The sequence below is a fragment of the Somniosus microcephalus genome, chromosome 12 (assembly GCF_052327205.1).
Source record: "Somniosus microcephalus isolate GS21.2 chromosome 12, FLI_Smic_1.0, whole genome shotgun sequence".
Classification (NCBI taxonomy): Eukaryota; Metazoa; Chordata; class Chondrichthyes; order Squaliformes; family Somniosidae; genus Somniosus; species Somniosus microcephalus.
Window position 1 is genome coordinate 10,829,941 of NC_140998.1, and position 23,259 is coordinate 10,853,199.

Sequence of the window (23,259 nt, forward strand, 5' to 3'; positions counted from 1 at the left end):
GAAAAATTCCCTGGGGCCCTAAAGCGGCGTTGCACCGGTAGCGCTGCGCCGGCACCGATGACGTCATCGGTGTGCGCAGCGTCCCGGTTGCCATGCCAACGGGCCCCAGCGCCGAAATTCAGTTGCGGCCGCCTCGCCCATGGCAGCCGCAACTAAGACTCTGGCAACAGAGTGCAACATGTGTTTGCGCCGGCGCATTAAAGGCCCCGCGGCGGCCGGCCGCTTTCCCGCCGGCCGCCTGCCCGCAGCTCCCTCCCCGGACTTCTCCCCCCCACCCCCCCGGAGCAGATGCAAGCCCGGCACTTGTCCGAGGTGTCGGGCTCATTTTTAAACAGATTTGCGCGGGCCACGGCCGGGTGCAGGCAGCTCCTCCTTAACGGAAGGAGGAGGCCTGCACTTCCCCAGCCTGCCGCACCGCATCGGGTGCTGCAGCGCCGGAATTGCGGCGCTAAACGGCAGTTAGCGCCCTTTTCCAGGCGCTAAGACCCTTCTGTAGCGCCGGCAGCCGTTTGGGCGCGGCGCTACTGAATTTTTGGCGCGCGCAGGGGGACTTAGCGCCGGCACTAACTTCCGGCGCTAAAGCCCTGGCTAAGCCAAAACCCAATTTCTAGGCCTTGATGTCTGCTCTAACCCTTTGTTTCTGGCTCCCTTCACTAACCTGTACCACACAGCAGCATGTCTGTAACGCCACACCCTGAGCTATACATGGATTACCTTTAGCTAAAAAATGACTTTTAGTTGACTCGAGATTACACTATCTCCAAGGAGTGGTCCTGACGCGCTGTGGCAGTCTAGGGAAACCATTCTGCTCACGGTTCCTCAGACTGAAGGGAAGCTAGTCTCCTTTCTGTGCTTTCTGGAAGGATTCTACATGAAATGAGCAGTGTTAACCCATTACCTAATGGTCACAGGCCCACAGCAGATACTTTAGCACTTGTTCTCACTGGAAGTCATCACAAGAATGGCTAGTGTGGGAAAGAATTCTACTGCAACAGGAGTGGCTGATCTGAACATGTTTAACAGAGTGAATTCATGGGAGAATGTAAAAGACCTGTACTCTGTATCTAACCCATGCTGTACCTGCCCTGGGAGTGTTTGCTGGGACAGTGTAGAGTGAGCTTTACTCTGTATCTAACCCGGGCTGTACCTGCCCTGGGAGTGTTTGCTGGGACAGTGTAGAGGGAGCTTTACTCTGTATCTAACCCGCGCTGTACCTGCCCTGGGAGTGTTTGATGGGACAGTGTAGAGGGAGCTTTACTCTGTATCTAACCCGTGCTGTACCGGCCCTGGGAGTGTTTGATGGGACAGTGTAGAGGGAGCTTTACTCTGTATCTAACCCATGCTGTACCTGCCCCGGGAGTGTCTGATGGGACAGTGTAGAGGGAGCTTTACTCTGTATCTAACCCGTGCTGTACCTGCCCTGGGAGTGTTTGATGGGACAGTGTAGAGGGAGCTTTACTCTGTATCTAACCCGTGCTGTACCTGCCCTGGGAGTGTTTGCTGGGACAGTGCTATATCTACTCTAGGAGGGCTTGGCTCTTGTCGCATGGTGTCATAGGTGGAATGTTTCGAGTCCTCAATAAGGACATCCCTTAGTTGGATGAGCAGAAAATTAAACAAATTGTGTTTTAAAAGCTACTACAGATTTCCCATGCTCCACTCTCCTCTCCCTCACACATACCAGCCCCCTCCCCCCGGCCAGGGTTCAAAGTAGATTGGTTTGATGTCTTTGGGAGAAGCCAGTGCTGTTTCAGTGAGTCACTATCAGTACGTGTAGCTCTGTGTATTACCTCGCGCCGTGTAAGTGCGGGCTGTGAGACTAGTTGATGTATTATTGCAGTGGAAGGCCTGTGGAGCAGTGACTGTGGTGTGTGTAGCTGGTATAATGATGAATGTGTGTGGATGAGGGCGTTTATCCTGGCACGTGCATTGTTTTAATATCTGTGCTGCACCGCATGCGATAGAGTTAGATCAGAGCTGATCCCAGTCTGTGGATGATCTTATCCGCAGAATGGGTTTTACCGTCTCTGGGTCTTTCAGAAACTGACACTGTTGCACGTACAGTCGAGTGTGTGAGCAAGCAGTGCCCACCCGTGCGGCCGGTTCATGTGTTTTGCGAGAATCTGTGGTCGTTCATGTGCAGACCTTACAGCGAGGGACAGATAGGAAGGAGAGAGAAGACACTTTTACGTGCAGTGTAATCGACTCTTTGCGCAGGCTTCATGCAGTTGACAATGCAGCAGGATATAAACTTGCCAGAGGAACAGGAGCAGGCCATTCAGCTCCTCGAACCTGTTGTAATGTAGGAAATGCGGCAGCTGACTTGTGCACAGCAAGATCCCACATACAGCAATGTGATCATGACCAGATCATTTGTTTTAATGATGTTGGTTGAGGAGAAATATTGGCCAGGACACTGGGGAGAACTTCCCTACTCCTCTTCGCAGTAGTGGCCGTGGGATCTTTTGCATCCACTTGAGGGGGCGGAAAGACGGCACCTCCGGCAGTGCAGCACTCCCTCAGTACTGCCCTGAAGTGGAAGCCTGGATTCGGTGCCCAGGTTAGGCAAATAAAGTAACAGATGAAAGTCTAATTCCTCTGTGCATCATTCAGAAGCTTGGTACATGTCGCACGGGCTACACATTTCAATGGATGTTGGACCAACCTTTAACTTCAACCTGATTGAGATTTGCCACACATGCTGTAGTCTTCCCTCCCTCCCCTGCCCTTGAATAAATGCTCCCTCGGCTGGCCCTGCCAGTTACTGCACATGGGCTGCCACCTCAGATCTCCGCGCCTCCATCTTGTGCAGTGATGGCTGCTGCTGGGTGCTCACCCTGCCATGCATGTGAAGATGAAAGAGAGAGAGGAAGAGAACTTGCATTTATGAAACACCTTTTACCAACGCAGGACATAAGAAATAGGAGTAGGCCATTCAGCCTTAGCCTCCTCTGCCATTCAATTAGATCATGGCCATCAAAGCGCTTCACCGCCAATGAAGTGCTTTAGAAGTGTAGTTCAGAAATTTGAAGTCGTTAATGGTGTGTGACATGAATCAGTCATTCATGAAAGAAAGACTTATGAAATAATACTGAGCGGCCTGTGGGTGGCGCTGTCCAGGGAGTGTATAAATACTCGGGCACGGGCCCAGCTTGCGCAGAACATTCTTAACAGGAACTAGTGAAGGACACAACTAGACCTCCATGTTGTAAAACAGTTGATTAAAGCTTTGTTTAATGCTTAGACCAAGTGCCTAGTAGTTTTCTTACATCAGTATGTATTTATTCGGCACCTTTTGAAGACATCCCATTGTTGGTCTACAATTATCTTTCCACCTCACCGCTGCTCACTCTCTCCTTTCTAAAATGTGCCCTGTTCCAATCTGGTGCCCTTGTTTGTGTACTGACTTTTCCCCGTTCTGTTTGGACCCTAAACCTGACCATATTATGGTCACTGTACCCATGGTGCACACTCACCTTTAACTCATCCACCTGACCTATTTTGTAATTCATGATGACGAGATCTGGTAACGCTTCCCATTGTAGGCGTACAAACGCACAATTTAGGAATTGCATATCTCATTCTCTGCTTACTCCCTCCCTGCCCCAATCAATGAATGGGTTATTAAAAGCTCAAATAATTTTGTAATTCCGACTCCTCTCCTTGATCTGTCTAAAGATTTCCTCTTCCATTTCCCTCCCACAGGTTGTGGTGGGGGGCGGTCTGTCGTTAAACCCAGTAATGGAACAATTTTTTTATCTTCGATCTCTAACCATACTGACTGTCTGAGCCTCTCGCGTGTGTACATCTCCCCTCTACAGCAGGGAGTCTCTCTTTCACTCATATTACCATTCCTCCTCTTTTCTTACCTATTCTGTGCCTCCTAAAAATATTATAACCCAATATGTTTACATCGCTGCAGTTTGCAGTCAAAGTTTCTGTGCGATTAAATCTTCCTGTGACATCGTCTCAAATTCCTACAATTTATTTTCCCACATTGTGAACATTGTAATGCATCCACATTATTCTTTTTTGTTTGTATTTAATGCAACTCCTTGTACCTTGATTCCATTTTATCTGAGTTTGCACCTCATTCCTCTATCACACATTTCCCTACTTAGAACTGGTTAATTTGATTTTTCTCCACTACTCATTTCCTTTTGCATGTTATATTCATTTTACTGTTTAAAAAAAAATTGTACAGTTACCTCATCAATTTCTACCTTCCCTTCTTGCTCTTTGAGTGATTTTATTTTTCCTGCCCTGCCTCCTTTCCTTCCTAGTTTAAACAAGTCTTTATCCGTTTTGCCAGTTCATTAGCTCCCTTCCTGTTCAGATGTCGCCCATCCTTGCGGAATAACCTTCCCCTAGAACTGGTGCCAAAGCCCCATCGACGAAAGCCCCCTTCCTGACATTGCCCCTGTAGCCAATTGTTGAGCACCTCGACCTTCTCCCACTCCCCTTAATCTGGGAGAGTAATCCACAGATTAGCACCCTTGAAGAGAACACTAGTTAGGCCCCAGCTAGAGTACTGCGTACGGTTCTGGTCACCACAGTACAGGAAAGATGTGATTGCACTAGAGAGGGTGCAGAGCAGATTTAGGAGGATGTTGCCTGGGCTGGAGAATTTTAGCTCTGAGGAAAGATTGGAGAGGCTGGGGTTGCTTTCTTTGGAGCAGGGGAGGCTGAGGGGAGATTTAATTGAGGTGTATAAAATTGAGGGACCTAGATAGAGTGGCTAGGAAGGACCTATTTCCCTTAGCAGAGAGGTCAATAACCAGGGGGCATAGATTTAAAGTAATTGGTCGAAGGATTAGAGGGAATTTGAGGAGAACTTTTTTCACTCAGAGGGTGGTTGGGGTCTGGAACTCACTGCCTGAAAGGGTGGGAGAGGCAGAGACCCTCATTGCATTTAAAAAGTACTTGGATATGCACTTGAAGTGTTGCAACCTGATCTTCTAAACTCCTTTTGCAGGACTTCAGTGTCGTTGGCTCTCAGTTAGAACAAGATGCCTGGCTGCTCTCCCTCTGCTTCCATAATCTATTCCAGTCTTTCCGAATTGTCCCTTACCTTAGCACCTGGAGGCAGCAAAGCTCCTGGGATGCTCCATCTGGACTACAAAAGACTGCTGTCTGCAGTTGATTAATGAGACACCCCAGAGGTTTTCTAAGTTAAAGGCACCTAATAAATGCACACTGGTGTCGTTTCAACAGTGACTCCTTCAGAAATACTTCATTGGCTGTAAAGCGCTTTGGGACGTCCTGAGGTCGTGAAAGACGCGATAGAAATGCAAGTCCGTTTGACTGTCGATGGATATTTTGGACACCGCAGGGAGGGTCTGTATATAAACCCCCGAACCACTCGATTAGATTCCAGCCTGTAACTCACTCCCGGGTATCTGTTATTCTATATATAAACCCCCCCGAACCCCTCGATTAGATTCCAGCCTGTAACTCACTCCCGGGTATCTGTTATTCTATATATAAACCCCCCCCGAACCCCTCGATTAGATTCCAGCCTGTAACTCACTCCCGGGTATCTGTTATTCTATATATAAACCCCCCCCGAACCCCTCGATTAGATTCCAGCCTGTAACTCACTCCCGGGTATCTGTTATTCTATATATAAACCCCCCCCGAACCCCTCGATTAGATTCCAGCCTGTAACTCACTCCCGGGTATCTGTTATTCTATATATAAACCCCCCCGAACCCCTCGATTAGATTCCAGCCTGTAACTCACTCCTGGGTATCTGTTATTCTATATATAAACCCCCTGAACCCCTCGATTAGTTTCCAGCCTGTAACTCACTCCCGGGTATCTGTTATTCTATATATAAACCCCCCGAACCCCTCGATTAGTTTCCAGCCTGTAACTCACTCCCGGGTATCTGTTATTCTATATATAAACCCCCCGAACCCCTCGATTAGATTCCAGCCTGTAACTCACTCCCGGGTATCTGTTATTCTATATATAAACCCCCCGAACCCCTCGATTAGATTCCAGCCTGTAACTCACTCCCGGGTATCTGTTATTCTATCTATAAACCCCCCGAACCCCTCGATTAGATTCCAGCCTGTAACTCACTCCCGGGTATCTGTTATTTCTATATATAAACCCCCCGAACCCCTTGATTAGTTTCCAGCCTGTAACTCACTCCCGGGTATCTGTTATTCTATATATAAACCCCCCGAACCCCTCGATTAGTTTCCAGCCTGTAACTCACTCCCGGGTATCTGTTATTCGATATATAAACCCCCCCCAAACCCCTCGATTAGATTCCAGCCTGTAACTCACTCCTGGGTATCTGTTATTCTATATATAAACCCCCCCCGAACCCCTCGATTTGATTCCAGCCTGTAACTCACTCCCAGGTATCTGTTATTCTATATATAAACCCCCCCGAACCCCTCGATTTGATTCCAGCCTGTAACTCACTCCCGGGTATCTGTTATTCTATATATAAACCCCCCCGAACCCCTCGATTTGATTCCAGCCTGTAACTCACTCCCGGGTATCTGTTATTCGATATATAAACCCCCCCCCGAACCCCTCGATTTGATTCCAGCTTGTAACTCACTCCCGGGTATCCATTAAATATTCTGTTTAATATATCCATTTTAAGATGTGCAGGTTATATCTTCCAGCAGGCTGTTTGCTGGGGGCCTTTTACAGGCTTGTTGGGCTTCCAGCATTGTATTTACAGGGCACCAATTGTTCAATTACATCAGGAAGGTATGAAGATAACGCGTTTGGGTTAGAATTCAGGAAACGAACAAGAAATGCAGAGTTGTTTAGCTGGAAATGGCGTGAGATCAGTGTGTGATATCTTGTGATTTATAGCTGAAAGATGGAGTGCAGCTGTCCGGGATGCATACCTGTGAAATTGTGTAGAGAGTTAATAAACCAGGGTGTTAATTATATCCTCGCCTCCCCTCCTCCAGCATGTGTTTGGCTGCTTTACACAGCCGCATTCTCTCTCTCAGTTTTTACTTGAGCCTGATTTCAGAGGCTTGCAAACCAGCAGATTGGGCAGAGATTTCTGCGCAGTGTTGGGACATAGCAACAGGAGGAGGCCATTCAGCCCTTCGATCTGCTCCGCCATTCAATTATCTGTATTTTAACTCCATCTACCCGCTTTGGTTCCATATCCCCTTGCCTGACACCAATCTCAGTTTTGACATTTTCAATTGACCCCCAGCCTCAGCAGTTTATTGAGGGAGGGAGTTCCAGATTTCCACTACCCTTTGTGTGAAGAAGTGATTCCTGACATCACCCTTGCACAGCCTAACTCTAATTTTAAGGGGATGCCCCCCTTGTTCTGACTGCCCCCCCCCCCCAACACCAGAGGAAATAGTTTCTCTGTATCTACCCTATCAAATCCCTTAATCATTTTAAACACCTCAATTAGATCAAACTCCTTAATCCCAGCCCCATTCTTTAGCTTCCCAGGAGTAGGGGGAGAAACGTTGTTGGATAATTGGGGATTGTGCATTAACTCTCCCGTCGTGACGTCTTGTTGCATTTTGAATAAACCCTGGGTCTGGTCCCTCCTGTCCCACCTGGCATTTCCGTCCTAGCATTTATTGCTCTTTCAGCGACAAACACCTGCATTCATGTGGCGGCTGGAGGGAAAACTGTCCCCAGGCACTTCACCGAGGAGCTGACCCTTTGAGAGAGGGCTGAGGAAGCTTGGTTAAAGGTAAGGGAGGGAGGTAGAGAGGCGGAGGGGTTTGGGGAGGGAGTGCCCAGGGACAGGGGTGAAGCAACTGAACAGGAGCACTTAGCCAATGCTGGGTTCAGGTTTGGTCACCACCCCACACAGAAAAGATATACTTGGATTAGAAAGGGGGACTGCAAAGAGCAACAGGACTGATCCCAAGTGGAGGTGTGAGGAAGGAATGCTTCAAGGAAGGAGGGAGAGGAAAAACTGAACCTGACATCAGTAGTTGGGAAAATGCTAGAATCTGTGATGAGGGACATGGTAACGGGGCACTTGGAAACTCACTATATGATTGGGTAGAGTCAACATAAAAGATGTAATAGCAGAGCACTTGGAAAACAGTGACAGGATCAGACAAAGTCAACATGGATTCACAAAAGGTAAATCGTGCTTGACTAATCTACTGGAATTTTTTGAGGATGTAACTGGTAAAATAGATAAGGGAGAACCAGCGGATGTGGTGTATCTGGACTTTCAGAAGGCCTTCGATAAGGTCCCGCATGAGAGATTAGCGTGTAAAGTTAAGGCACATGGGATTGGGGGCAAGGTATTGACTTGGATAGAGAACTGGTTGGCAGACAGAAAGCCAAGACTTGGAATAAACGGGTCTTTTTCCGAATGGCAGGCAGTGACTAGTGGGGTACCGCAGGGATCGGTCCTTGGACCCCAGCTATTCACAATATATATAAATGATCTGGACAAGGGAACTAGATGTAATATCTCCAAATTTGCAGACGACACAAAGCTGGGTGGGCGTGTGTGCTGTGAGGAGGATGTCGAGAAACTCCAGGATGATTTGGACATGGTGGGTGATTGGGCAGAAACATGGCAGATGCAATATAACGTGGATAAATGTGAGGTTATCCACTTTGGTGGCAAAAACAGGAAGACAGATTATCATCTAAATGGCAATAGATTGGGAGAAGGGGAAGTGCAACGAGACCTGGGTGTCCTTGTGCACCAGTCGCTGAAGGTAAGCATGCAGGTGCAGCAGGCGGTTAAGAAGGCAAATGGTATGTTGGCCTTCGTAGCAAGAGGGTTTGAGTACAGGAACAAGGATGTCTTGCTGCAGTTGTACAGGGCCTTGGTGAGACCGCACCTTGAGTATTGTGTGCAGTTTTGGTCGCCTTATCTGAGGAAGGATGTTCTTGCCATGGAAGGAGTTCAGCGAAGATTCACCAGGCTGATACCTGGGATGGCAGGATTGACGTATGAGGAGAGATTGGTTCGATTGGGCTTGTACTCGCTGGAGTTTAGAAGAATGAGAGGTGATCTCATTGAAACTTATAAAATTCTGACAGGACTGGACAGACTAGATGCAGGAAGAATGTTCCCGATGGTCGGGGAGTCCAGAACCAGGGTCACAGTCTAAGGATAAAGGGTAAGCCATTTAGGACAGAAATGAGGAGGAATTTCTTCACCCAGAGAGTGGTGAACCTGTGGAACTCTCTACCACAGAAGGTGGTGGAGGCCAGTTCATTAAATATATTCAAGAAGGAGTTGGATATATTTCTTAAGGCTAAAGGGATCAAGGGGTATGGGGAGAAAGCAGGGACTGGGTGCTGAATTTGGATGATCAGCCATGATCGCATTGAATGGCGGAGCAGGCTCGAGGGGCCAAATGGCCTACTCCTGCTCCTATCTTCTATGTAACACGGATTTATAAAAGAGAAATTGTGTTTGACAAATCTGTTGCAGGTAGATAAGGGGGAACCAGTGGATGTGGCGTATTTGGATTTTCAAAAAGTATGCGATAAGGTGCCACACGAGGTTATTTTACAAAATTCAGGCTCATGAGAATGGGGGTAATATATTAGCATGTATTGAGGATTGGTTAATGGACAGAAAACAAAGAGTGAGGATAAACGGGTCATTTTCGGGTTGGCAGGTTGTAACTAGTGGGGTGCCGCAAGGATCAGTGCTTGGGCCTCAGCTATTTACCCTCTATATTAATGACTTGGATGAGGGGACCAAGTGTAATGTATCCAAGTTTGCTGACGATACATAGAATCATAGATTGGTTACAGCATGAAAGAAGGCCATTCGGCCCGTCGAGCCTGTGCCAACTCTCAGCTCGTCCCACACCCCTGCCCTTTCCCCGTAGCCCTGCAATTTTTTTTCCTTCAGGTACTTATCCAATTGCCTTTTGAAAGCAGTGATTGAGTCTGCCTCCACCACCCTTTCAGGCAGTGCATTCCAGATCCTAACCACTCGCTGCATAAAAAGGTTTTTTCTTGCGTCGCCTTTGGTTCTTTTGCAAAGCTAGGTGTGAAATTAAGTTGTGAGGAGGCTGCAAAGGGATACAGGCTAAATGAGTGGGCAAGAATCTGGCAGATGGAATATACGTGAAGAAATGCAAAGTTATCCACTTTGGTAGGAAAAATAGAAAAGCAGAATTTTTTTAAGTGGTGAGAGATTGGGAAATGTTGGTATTCAGTGACCTGGTTGTCCTTGTACACGAGTCACAGAAAATTAACACGCAGGTTTTTTTTATTTGTTCATGGGATGTGGGCGTCGCTGGCAAGGCCAGCATTTATTGCCCATCCCTAACTGCCCTTGAGAAGGTGGTGGTGAGCCGCTGCAGTCCGTGTGGTGAAGGTGCGCCCACAGTGCTGTTAGGGAGGGAGTTCCAGGATTTTGACCCAGCGACAATGAAGGAACGGCCGATATACTTCCAAGTCAGGATGGTGTGTGACTTGGAGCAGAACTTGGAGGTGGCGGTGTTCCCATGCGCCTGCTGCCCTTGTCCTTCTAGGTGGTAGAGGTCACGGGTTTACGAAGTGCTGCCGAAGAAGCCTTGGCGAGTTGCTACAGTGCATCTTGTAGATGGTACACACTGCAGCCACGGTGCGCCAGTGGTGGAGGGAGTGAACGTTTAAGGTGGTGGATGGGGTGCCAATCAAGCGGGCTGCTTTGTCTTGGATGGTGTCGAGCTTCTTGTGCGTAGTTGGAGCTGCACTCATCCAGGCAAGTGGAGAGTATTCCATCACATTCCTGACTTGTGCCTTGTAGATGGTAGAAAGGCTTTGGGGATTCAGGAGGTGAGACACCTGCTGCAGACTACACAGCCTCTGACCTGCTCTTGTAGCCACAGTATTTATGTGGCTGGTCCAGTTAAGTTTCTGGTCAATGGTGACCCCCAGGATGTTGATGGTGGGGGAATTTGGCGATGGTAATGCTGTTGAATGTCAAGGGATAATGGTTAGACTTACTCTTGTTGGAGATAGTCATTGCCTGGCACTTGCGTGGCGTGAATGTTACCTGCCACTTATCAGCCCAAGCCTGAATGTCGTCCGGGTCTTGCTGCATGTGGGCATGGACTGCTTCATTATCTAAGGAGTTGCAAATGGAACTGAACACTCTACAATCATCAGCGAACACCCCTACTTCTGACCACCTTATGGAGGGAAGGTCATTGATGAAGCAGCTGAAGATGGTTGGGCCTAGGACACTGCCCTGAGGAACTCTTGAAGTGATATCCTGGGGCTGACATGATTGGCCTCCTACAACCACCGTCCTTTGTGCTAGGTATGACTCCAGCCAGTAGAGAGTTTTCCCTCAGATTCCCATTGACTTCAGTTTTACTAGGGCTCCTTGATGCCACACTCGGTCAAATGCTGCCTTGATGTCAAGGGCAGTCACTCTCACCTCACCTCTGGAATTCAGCTCCTTTGTCCATGTTTGGACCAAGGCTGTAATGAGGTCGGGAGCCGAGTGGTCTTGGCGGAGCCCAAACTGAGCATCAGTGAGCAGGTTATTGGTTGTGAAGTGCCGTTTGATAGTACTGTCGATGACACCTTCCATCACTTTGCTGATGATTGAGTGTTGACTGATGGGGCGGTAATTGGCCGGATTGGATTTGTCCTGCTCTTTGTGGACAGGACATACCTGGGCAATTTTCCACATTGTTGGGTAGATGCCAGTGTTGTAGCTGTACTGGAACAGTTTGGCTAGAGGCGCAGCTAGTTCTGGAGCACAAGTCTTCAGCATGACAGCCAGGATGTTATCGGGGCCCACAGCCTTTGCTGTATCCAGTGCACTCAGCCGCTTCTTGATATCACATGGAGTGAATCGAATTGGCTGAAGACTGGCTTCTGTGATGGTGGGGACCTCAGGAGCAGGCCAAGACGCATCATCCACTTGGCTCTTCTCGGTGAAGATGGTTGCGATCGCTTCAGCCTTGCCTCTTGCACTCATGTGCTGGGCTCCACCATCATTGAGGATGGTGATGTTCACGGAGCCTAATTGTCCACCACCATTCACGACTGGATGTGGCAGAACTGCAGAGCATTGATTTGATCCGTTGATTATGGGATCGCTTAGCTCTGTTTAGCATGTATGTAGTCCTGTGTTGTAGCTTCACCAGGTTGTCACTTGTCTGCTGCTCCTGGCATGCTCCTCTTGAAAGGATTATTACTAGTCCTAGCACCTTTAGGGCTACCCCGGATCAGGCGCATTCCTCAGACGTTCACTTTCAACTAAAGTTTGAAGTAGCCGAATCCTAAAGATGCTTAATTGGGTCTAAAGGTCCGGACTATCTATCCCTAAAGGAAAGAAACAACCTGAAAATGTTACCGTCCTCCAGATAGCACTTTTATTAAGTTTAGCTAGACTGTAACGTTATGAGGGTCCGGAAAACTCCCCCAGAATTCTGCAACTCCTCACCAAAGAGTGTACAGAGATTGAGTTCATGAGTTTGATTCAGAAGTATTATGTGAGACAATTCTAAAAATATATAGATTTATTAAGGAACCGACATGTAATTTACAGTTGCAATAACAACAGAAAACACTGGAAAACCTCAGCAGGCCAGGCAGCATCCGTGGAGAGAGAAACAGACGTTTCAGGTCTGGGACCCTTCATCAGAACTGGAAAAAGCTGGATATGTAACATATTGGCCCAGAACTTGGTGTCTGGGGCTTGCTGCGCGTGCAAGCCCCTGATGTGCACTTACCCGGCGCGCCGACATCTGAAACCTGGCCCACAGTGGATTTCCTGTCAGTGGCCCGGTTCTGATGTCGGCGCGCTGTGCTAACCTGACCCAGCGGCGTAGTTAGTGCGATGTGCCGGCTGGGATCAGGTGAGCACTGTTCAGCCAATCAGGGGAGGGGAAACTTCATTCATAAGTTTGAGAGTAAGAATTGTCAAACTCATGAGAAGTACTGCACCCCAAAACACTACTTAAACTTTAAATAAAATTTAAAAAACATCCCAATCATTAAATTAAGTATAAATAAGTTAAAAAAAATAATTTAAACAATAATTTTTTTTTTGAAAAAAATAAATTTTTAATAAAAAGGGTCTAAAACTAAACTTACCTTATTGTAGATTCTTTAAAATAATAAACCTGTGGGGAAAAAAAATTCTAAATTGCACTAAAACACCACTTACCTGTAAAAATAAATACTTACGTGTGCTTTTTACAAGCGTAAAGACCGGAGGCCTTTACACATGCGCAAATCCCCCAAAACAGAGGAAATCCAAGACGCACGCGCTGCCCCCTACAGCGCATACGCTAGCCTCTTCACCTCTTGGGTTAGAGGAGAGGAAATGCCGGTTTTCAGCGCATGCACTGTGCATGCTGAAAACCGGCATTTCCTCCAGCCAGACGCGCGAGTACTCCGTCCGTACTCACGCGTTTGGGGAGGAATTACTGCCCCAATAAGCAGGTGCAGAGACAGGAGGGGAGGAAGGAACTGAAGGAACATACTGTGCTTTTGTAAGAGGCAGGAAAGATATAATGTTGATCAAACACGAGAAGGGAAACTGAAAACAATGAAGATAAACAAGGTTGAAGAGACAAACGGAAATCCCGTCGGAGACAAGAGCAGAACTTCTTCAAGGTGGGCATTCCTAGAAGAGAGGTGGCAGTGAACCAAACACTAATATAATAGCAAAATACTACCGATGCTGGAAATCTGAAATAACAACAGCATTCTATCTCTTCTCTAGGTGTTCTAAATTTATCATAAATGGCGTAACAGCAGGTGCGCTTTACTTGGTATCATTTTCATGAAGGCAGATGTTTGTTACTTTTATGTGCTCCTTTACGAGGTGTAAATTAGAACACCTTGTACCGGGTAACTACTGTCTTGTTCCCAAAGGTTCAGACTTCAGGAGCCTTTAACCTTCTGTTTCAATAAGGTTATTGATTCAGTGTCAACAACTTATCTTATCTCAATAGCCAGAATGCTATCACAGCTTTTTCAGTTAAGTTTCTAGATTTCCAGACCCGGTTTGTCATGTTTTAATAAGACCAGAGTTCTTTCATAGAATGGTGTCTTTTTCTGAATAGGTTATATTGCTTATTCCTTCATACTCTACACTCCTCATTGAACCAGGGTTGGTCCCCTTGCTTCATGATAGTGGTAGAATGAGGGATATGTGGGCCATGAGGTTACAGATTGTGGTGGAATACAATTCTGCTGCTGCTGATGGCCCACATCATATGGATGCACAGTTTTGAGCTGCTAGATCTGTTCTGAGCCCATCTTATTTAGCACGGTGGTCGTGCCATGCAACATGATGGAGAGTGTCCTCAGTGTGAAGACGGGACTTTGTCTCCACAATGACTGTGCGGTGGTCACTGCTACCAATACTGTCCTGGACAGATGCACCTGTGACAGGTAGATTGGTGAGGACGAGGTCAAGTAGGTTTTTCCCTCGTGTTAGTCTCTCACCACCTGTCGCAGGCCCAGACTGGCAGTTATGTCCTTCAGGACTCGGCCAGCTCGGTCAGTAGTGGTGCTACCGAGCCACTCTTGGTGATGAACATTGAAGTACCCCACCCAGAGTACATTCTGTGCCCTTGCTACCCTCAGTGCTTCTTCCAAGTGGTGTTCAACATGGAGGATCACTGATTCATCAGCTGAGGGAGGGCGGTAGGTGGTAATCAGCAGGAGGTTTCCTTGCCCATGGGGCCTGACTTCATGGGGTCCAGAGTTGAGGACTCCCAGAGCCACTCCTTCCCGACTTTATACCACTGTGCCACACCTCTCGTTTGACAGAACATACCCATGGATGCTGATGGAAGAGAATGGTACATTAGCTGAAAGGTATGATTCTGTGAGGGAGTGCAATAAAGATTCACTGAACTGATTCCTGGGATGAGGGTTTGTCGTATGAGGAGAGACTGAGGGGTCGATTTTCATTCAGCAGTCGGGAAGGAGGCGGGACTACAACTTTCGGGTTTTAGTCCCGCCTACATTGACGTCCGGCCAATCCACGCGATTTTCCCTTGATTGACCTTGTTGAGCCCGCCCGGCGGGCTCAGCAGGCCAATTAAGGGCCACCCGGCAACAGGTGATGTCACAGACTGAAATTTCATCTGTCAAGACGTCTTGACAGATGAAATATCAGTGTTTCACAGCTGTTTGAAGCTGTCAAACACTGACAGTCTGACTTCTAACCTGAGTCATTCTACACAGACTCAGTTAGAACTCTCACCGGCAATGAAAGCTGAAGGCTGTCACTTTTGACAGCTCGCAGCCATTTTGCTTTCATTGCCGGCTGAGTGATGGACTCCCGAAACCTAGAGGAAGAAAGGCTGTTAAGGTAAGTACAGGTAATTTAAACTTCTTTACACACTTTAGACACACCAAACATACATACCTTTGCACTCATGCACCCATCACTCACCTGAACACCGACATCGCGACCCCTCCAAGTCCTTCAACCCGACGGCCCGCCTGCTCTAACCTGGCGTGGTTTGGAGCCGTCGGGAATCCCACACGACACCCCTCAAAATAGGGATTAGGCTAAAAACTGCCTGTTAACTACCTGTTAACAGACAGTTAATTGTCACTAATCCCTTCCCGCCTCGGGTCGGCGGGTCCCAGTGCAGGGCGGGTACCCGCCTCCTGTGAAACTTACGTGGAGGCGGGTTTTGGGCGGGATGGTGTCGGGACCCCCGAATTCGAGATTTTAGTCCCCCGCGCGCCTAAAAGCCCGCCTCACGGCACACTGAAAATCAACCCGAGTAGACTAGGCCTATATTCCCTAGAGTTTAGAAGAATGAGAGGTGATCTCATTGAAACGTGTAAAATTCATAAGGGGCTTGACCGGGGAGATGCTGAGAGGTTGTTTCCCTGGCTGGGAGTCTAGAACTAGAGGGCATAGTCTCAGAATAAGCGGTCGTCCATTTAGGACTGAGTTGAGGAGAAATTTCTTCACTCAGAGTTGTGAATCTTTGGAATTCTCTACCCCAGAGAGCTGTGGATGCTCAGTCGTTGAGTCTATTCAAAGCTGAGGTAGATAGATTTTTGGATACTAAGGGAATCAAGGTATATGGGGATTGGGCGGGAAGGTGGACTTGGGGTTGAAGATCAGCCGTAACTTATTGAATGGCGGAGCAGGCTTGAAAGGCCGAATGGCCTACTCTTGCTCCTATTTCTTATGTTCTTAGGAGCGTGAGGTTTGCGGTTTGGATAGGTGGAGGTGGGGAGTGGTGGTGAAGACCTCCTTAGGGCCCATTTTTTAAATTCATTCATGGGCGTCGCTGGCAAGGCCAGCATTTATTGCCCATCCCTAATTGCCCTTGAGAAGGTGGTGGTGAGCCGCCTTGAACACAAGAGAGTGGCTTGCTGGACCATTTCAGAGGGCATTTAAGAGTCAATCACATTGCTGTGGGTCTGGAGTCATGTATAGGCCAGACAGGCAGATTTCCCTAAAGGACATTAGTGAACCAGATGGGTTTTTACGACTAGCTTTTTTAAATTCCAGATTTATTTAATTGAATTTATAATTCCACAGCTACCGTGGTGGGATTTGAACTCACGTGTCTTGATCATTATTCCAGGCCTCTGGATTTCCAGTCCAGTGACATAACCACTATGCTACCGTACCAGTACATAAAATAGTAAATATTAATTCAGTGAGCTGGGATCAGGGGAGAGAAATGGAAATTAGTCAAAAGTAAGTCAAAAAGAAAAAAAATTCTGTGCTCCTGACATTAGTCTATGAATCCCTCCATGGTCTCGCCCCCACCCTACCTCTTCCTGATATTGGTCTACGATTCCCTCCGTGGTCTCGCCCCCACCCTACCTCTTCCTGATATTGGTCTACGATTCCCTCCGTGGTCTCGCCCCCACCCTACCTCTTCCTGATATTGGTCTACGATTCCCTCCGTGGTCTCGCCCCCACCCTACCTCTTCCTGATATTGGTCTACGATTCCCTCCGTGGTCTCGCCCCCACCCTACCTCTTCCTGATATTGGTCTACGATTCCCTCCGTGGTCTCGCCCCCACCCTACCTCTTCCTGATATTGGTCTACGATTCCCTCCGTGGTCTCGCCCCCACCCTACCTCTTCCTGATATTGGTCTACGAATCCCTCCATGGTCTCGCCCCCACCCTACCTCTTCCTGATATTGGTCTACGATTCCCTCCGTGGTCTCGCCCCCACCCTACCTCTTCCTGATATTGGTCTACGATTCCCTCCGTGGTCTCGCCCCCACCCTACCTCTTCCTGATATTGGTCTACGATTCCCTCCGTGGTCTCGCCCCCACCCTACCTCTTCCTGATATTGGTCTACGATTCCCTCCGTGATCTCGCCCCCACCCTACCTCTTCCTGATATTGGTCTACGATTCCCTCCGTGGTCTCGCCCCCACCCTACCTCTTCCTGATATTGGTCTACGATTCCCTCCATGGTCTCGCCCCCACCCTACCTCTTCCTGATATTGGTCTACGATTCCCTCCGTGGTCTCGCCCCCACCCTACCTCTTCCTGATATTGGTCTACGATTCCCTCCGTGGTCTCGCCCCCACCCTACCTCTTCCTGCTACTCATCTGCGATTCCCTCCATGGTGATTAGCGTGTAAAGTTAAGGCACATGGGATTGGGGGCAAGGTATTGACTTGGATAGAGAACTGGTTGGCAGACAGAAAGCAAAGACTTGGAATAAACGGGTCTTTTTCCGAGTGGCAAGCAGTGACTAGTGGGGTACCGCAGGGATCGGTCCTTGGGCCCCAGCTATTCACAATATATATTAATGATCTAGACAAGGGAACTAGATGTAATATCTCCAAATTTGCAGACGACACAAAGCTGGGTGGGCGTGTGTGCTGTGAGGAGGATGCCGAGAAACTCCAGGATGATTTGGACAGGTTGGGTGATTGGGCAAAAGCATGGCAGATGCAATATAACGTGGATAAATGCGAGGTTATCCACTTTGGTGGCAAAAACAGGAAGGCAGATTATTATCTGAATGGCAATAGATTGGGAGAAGGGGAAGTGCAACGAGACCTGGGTGTTCTTGTGCACCAGTCACTGAAGGTAAGCATGCAGCTGCAGCAGGCGGTTAAGAAGGCAAATTGTATGTTGGCCTTCACAGCGAGAGGGTTCGAGTACAGGAGCAAGGATGTCTTGCTGCAGTTGTACAGGGCCTTGGTGAGACCACACCTTGAGTATTGTGTGCAGTTTTGGTCACCTTATCTGAGGAAGGATGTTCTTGCCATGGAAGGAGTTCAGCGAAGATTCACCAGGCTGATACCTGGGATGGCAGGAATGACGTATGAGGAGAGTTTGGATCGATTGGGCTTGTACTCGCTGGAGTTTAGAAGAGTGAGAGGGGATCTCATTGAAACTTATAAAATTCTGACAGGACTGGACAGACTAGATGCAGGAAGGATGTTCCCGATGGTCGGGGAGTCCAGAACCAGGGGTCACAGTCTAAGGATGAGGGGTAGGCCATTTAGGACAGAAATGAGGAGGAATTTCTTCACCCAGAGAGTGGTGAACCTGTGGAATTCTCTACCACAGAAGGCGGGGTAGAGGCCAATACATTAAATATATTCAAGAAGGAGTTGGATATATTTTCTTAAGGCTAAAGGGATCAAGGATATGGGGAGAAGGCAGGGACAGGGTACTGAAATTGGATGATCAGCCATGATCTCATTAAATGGGGAGCAGGCTCGAGGGGCCGAATGGCCTACTCCTGCTCCTATCTTCTATGTCTCGCCCCCACCCTACCTCTTCCTGCCACTCGTCTACGAATCCCTCTGTGGTCTCACCCCCACCCTACCTCTCCAGCCTTGTATCACTTCCTGCATCCCCCAGTCCTCTAACCATGGTCTTCCACGGATTCCCCCGCCCTTCAGTTACCTTAGCCCTGTTCTGTGGAACTCCCTCCCCAAACCCAGGCACATTGTAATGACACACCCCGGCACTCTTGTGAATAATTCTGCAGATTGTCTGGATTGAAAGACACAAGAATAGAGAATGACAAGTATCAACGTCTCGGAACACAGCAATCTGCCAAGGCCCCGAGTAAGTTAATGGCGGAGAGTGAGTCAAACAGTAGAGGTTAGGTGCTGCCGAGCTTGGATTTGAAAAGCCTGTGGGGTACAGGGCAAGGAGGGACTGAGCATAGTGGGTGAAATAGAGGTAAAGAACATAAGAAATAGGAGCAGGAGTAGACCATTCGGTCCCTCGAGCCTGCTCCACCATTCAATGAGATCATGGCTGATCTTCTGCCTCAACTCCATTCACTGGCCCTATCGCCATATCCCTGATGCCCTTACTAGTCAGAAATCTATCGACTTCTGTTTTGAATATACCCAATGACTGAGCCTCCACAGCCCTCTGGGGTAGAGAATTCCAAAGATTCACCACCCTCTGTGTGAAGAAATTTCTTCTCATCTCAGCCCTGAATGGCCTACCCTTTATCCTGAGGCTGTGGCCCCTGGTTCTAGACTCCCCAGCCAAGGGAAACATTCTCCCAGCATCTGCCCTATCAAGCCCTGTAATCATTTTGTATGCTTCAATGAGATCCCCTCTCATTCTTCTGAATTCAGAGAATACAGGCCTAGTTTACTCAATCTCCTCTCATACGACAGTCCCACCATCCCAGGAATCAATCTCGTGAACCTTCGTTGCACTCCCTCTATGGCAAGTATATCCTTCCTTAGGTAAAGGAGACCAAAATTGTACACAGTACTCCAGGTGTGGTCTCACCAGGGCCCTATATAATTGGAGTAAGACTTCTTTACTTCTGTACTCAAATCCTCTTGTAATGAAGGCCCAGCATACCATTTGCCTTCCTAATGACTTGCTGCACCTGCACATTCACTTTCAGTGACAAAAAGAAAACTTCCTCTCCCTCCGCCCCATCCTCTCTCCCTTTTGAAATCAAAATTTGTCGCACCATCTCCAGTTGTAACTCATTCTTATACAGTGACCTCAGTCCTGTGGAATTCCTCACCTCACTCAGACCCTTCTTTCCTCCAATAACGTTCAGGCTTGGCATCACCTAACCTCGACTTTTTGACTTCTCTCATCTTCTCTGTTGCTGTCTGTGACCTGGGTACTGTGCTGCACCCTGACTCTGGCTGCTTCACTCAGCATTCTCAGTTGAACAAGAACCCTTGATAGCAAATAAAGAACTCGCATTTCACATCCTCAGGATGTCCCAAAGTGCTCTACAGCCAAGAAAGGAGAAAGCCAGGTATTTCCTGCTGGTTCAGAAGAAACTTTCCCAGCCACAGAAAATAACCGTTAATTGACCTCTGGCTGTGTCTAAGAGCAATTGATCTCTGGTTTAAGCTTGGCCTGTGGCCGTTTACAGCACTAAGTCCTTGTGTCCTTAATGGGACAGAACAGGTTATAGCAGAACGATACACTGTGTGTTACACAGTATAACACCCCTGTCCTTATAAAACGGCGTAACACTCATGAGCGATGTCACAGGAGATCTGCTAGCTCTGGTAAAAACATTAGCGGGAATAATTCTTGTTGAGGTCTGTACATAAACTGCGACTCCCTTTATCCTGTTGAAGAGTAGGGTAGGAATTAGAACATCATTCTCAACAAGACCCACGTACAGAGGGGAGGCTATGGGGAGAGAGGAGTGAATGTGTTGGACCAAACGCCTGTGTTTTAAGAAATTGCTCTGTGTACTGATGCAGCCTTCAGTCAGGGGCAGATCCTGTCTGTTTTTGCAGCGTTATGTGTGAGGTTTCACTGAGACTCCCAACTGCTCGGAAAAGGTTGGTTAAACCAGTAACCTCATCCCATCTAGAAGGGCACTGGGAGGATGCGAGTTAAAAACAGTAATTTCCTGTTATGTTTCCCAGCTCCTTTTAAGGAGTGGTCTTGTTCAGGACTGGAAGGAAGGGCTATACACCTCATCCTTTCTGTGTTAGAGGTGACTTAGGATGTAATTCTTTAAGTGTCAGTTTCTCTAACTCTTTCTCTCTCTGGCTCTGTGCTTTCTAAATAGCAACTTTACTGTCATTAAAAATTAACTCGTATACTGGACAGCGAGGTCACCATGATTGATCGCTGCTCTGTGCTGTGCTGGCTGGTCGAAGCTGGAGCTGGGCTAGGCAGGGATAAGAATAATCAACCAGCGTTCCCGCTCCTTAACACCCGCCACGGGATATCTGTTGAAGTCTCTCTCTCTCTCACTCTCAATACAATACAATACAATACAAATCGCTTTATTGGCATGATAAGGTACATCTTATGTTGCCAAAGCATCAAAATACATTTATGGTTGAACACATAAACGCGGTTCCATTCATACAGTGTATAAACAGGTATATCCCTGAGTTTATAAATATATTTTCGCCTTGTTATATATACTCTTGTCTTAGTTTACTGGTTGTCCCTCTGTTCATGGCAAGCTGTAACATAGTGTGCCGCCAGTGTTACACAGCTTCTCTCCTCCCCCAGTAGGAATGGGAGTTTTTGGTTGTCAGTCAGATTTCTGAATTCAGGGCATATTTGTGAGAATTTTTGATAGAAATTCTCTCTGATGCCCTGATATTTTCCACAGGCTGTGAGGAAGTGCATCTCTGTCTCAACTACTCCCTGACTGCAGTGAGAGCATATCCTGTCTTCTCTTGGCAGCCTGGTCTGCCTGTGTCTGCCTTTTTCGATCGCTAGGCTATGTTCGCTAAGTCTGTACCTTGTCAAGGTTCTTCTCAGTTTGTTATCCTTTACCATGGTCAGGTAATCAGCTATGTTGTATTGTCTGTTTAGGGCCAAGTAGCAATTGAGTTTGCTTTGGGTTTTTGTTTGGATTTTTCTTTGGATCTCTCTCTTTTTCTCTCCATCTCTCGGGACTGCAGTTTAGAACAGGACCAGGCTGCCCCTCCACAGTCAAACAAACTGCTGATGCTCTCTTTAGGTTCGCGAGTGAATGATGATCCACCAAAAAAAAAAGTCTCTTCCGCAATCACAGCAAAAGAAATCTACCCAATCATATAATAATACATGCTGTGTGGTGCACAGCTCCTGTGCCAGCTCCTCATCCAGCTCACGTTATATATACCCCATCAACACTGGTACATCTGCAATGGCATTGCACATGGGGCATTCAGACCGAGTGTACTTTTCAGGTGGAGCAGGGCCGGGGCGGAGCGGGGCTGGACACAGGTGGGGGTGGCACTGGACCAGGGCAGATAGTTTAAAGTCAGACACTCTGCCCTTTGTTGTATAATTGATTTTAAAGAAAGAACTTGCATTTCTATAGCGCCTTTCACAACCTCAGGATGTCCCAAAGCACTTTACAGCCAATGAAGTACTTTTGAAGTGTAGTCACTGTTGTAATGTAGGAAACGCGGGCAGCAAGATCCTAAAAACAGCAATGACCAGATAGTCTGTTTCTAGCTGCTGGTCGAGGGATAAATATTGGCCAGGACACCGGGGAGATTTCCTCTGCTCTTCTAATGGGATCTTTTACATCCACCTGCGAGGGCAGACGGAGCGTTCAGACGTCAGAAGTCGAATTGTTCAGAGTGTTTGGCACAGGAGCGGCCCTCAACACCAACAATAAAAACATTCGACCTCCCTCCCTCCCTCCCCCCTCCCTCTTCCCCCCCTCCCTCTTCCCCCCCTCCCTCTTCCCCCCCTCCCTCTTCCCCCCTCCCTCTTTCCCCCCTCCCTCTTTCTTCCCCCCTCCCTCTTTCCCCCCCTCACCTCTTCCCCCCCTCCCTCTTTCCCCTCCCTCTCCCCCTCCTCCCTCTCCCCCTCCTCCCTCTTCCCCTCCTCCCTCTTCCCCCCCTCCCTCTTCCCCCCTCCCTCTTCCCACCTCTTCCCCCCTCCCTCTTCCCCCCTCCCTCTTCCCCCTCCCTCTTGCCCCCCTCCCTCTTGCCCCCTCCCTCTTGGCCCCCTCCCTCTTGCCCCCCTCCCTCTTGCCCCCCTCCCTCTTCCCATCCTCCCTCTTCCCCCCTCCCTCTTCCCCCCCTCCCTCTTCCCCCCTCCCTCTTCCCTCCCTCCCTCCTCTTCTTCCCCCCTTCCCTCTTCCCCCCTCCCTCTTCCCCCCTCCCGCTTCCCCCCTCCCGCTTCCCCCCTCCCTCTTCCCCCTCCCTCTTCCCCCCTCCCTCTTCCCACCCCTCCCTCCCTATTTCCCCCTCCTCCCTCTTCCCCCCTCCCTCTTCCCCCCTCCTCCCTCTTCCCCCCTCCCTCTTCCCCCTCCCTCTTCCCCCCTCCCTCTTCCCCCCCTCCCTCTTCCCCCCCTCCCTCTTCCCCCCCTCCCTCTTCCCCCCCTCCCTCTTCCCCCCCCTCCCTCTTCCCCCTCCCTCTTCCCCCCTCT

General features: G+C 48.5%; 1 protein-coding gene across 2 annotated transcripts in view; it reads left to right on the forward strand.

Moving 5' to 3' along the window:
• Nucleotides 1-23,259, forward strand: part of nudt14 (nudix (nucleoside diphosphate linked moiety X)-type motif 14) — a 160,025-nt gene that overhangs the window by 12,969 nt on the left and 123,797 nt on the right. Inside the window, exon 2 of one of the 2 annotated variants that reach the window (XM_086002591.1) lies at nucleotides 12,494-12,570. The exons of the other annotated variant lie outside the window; for it this stretch is intronic. The gene's annotated coding sequence lies outside the window, so the exon portion shown is untranslated. The remainder of the gene's footprint in view (nucleotides 1-12,493; nucleotides 12,571-23,259) is intronic. 2 annotated transcript variants of the gene reach the window in all.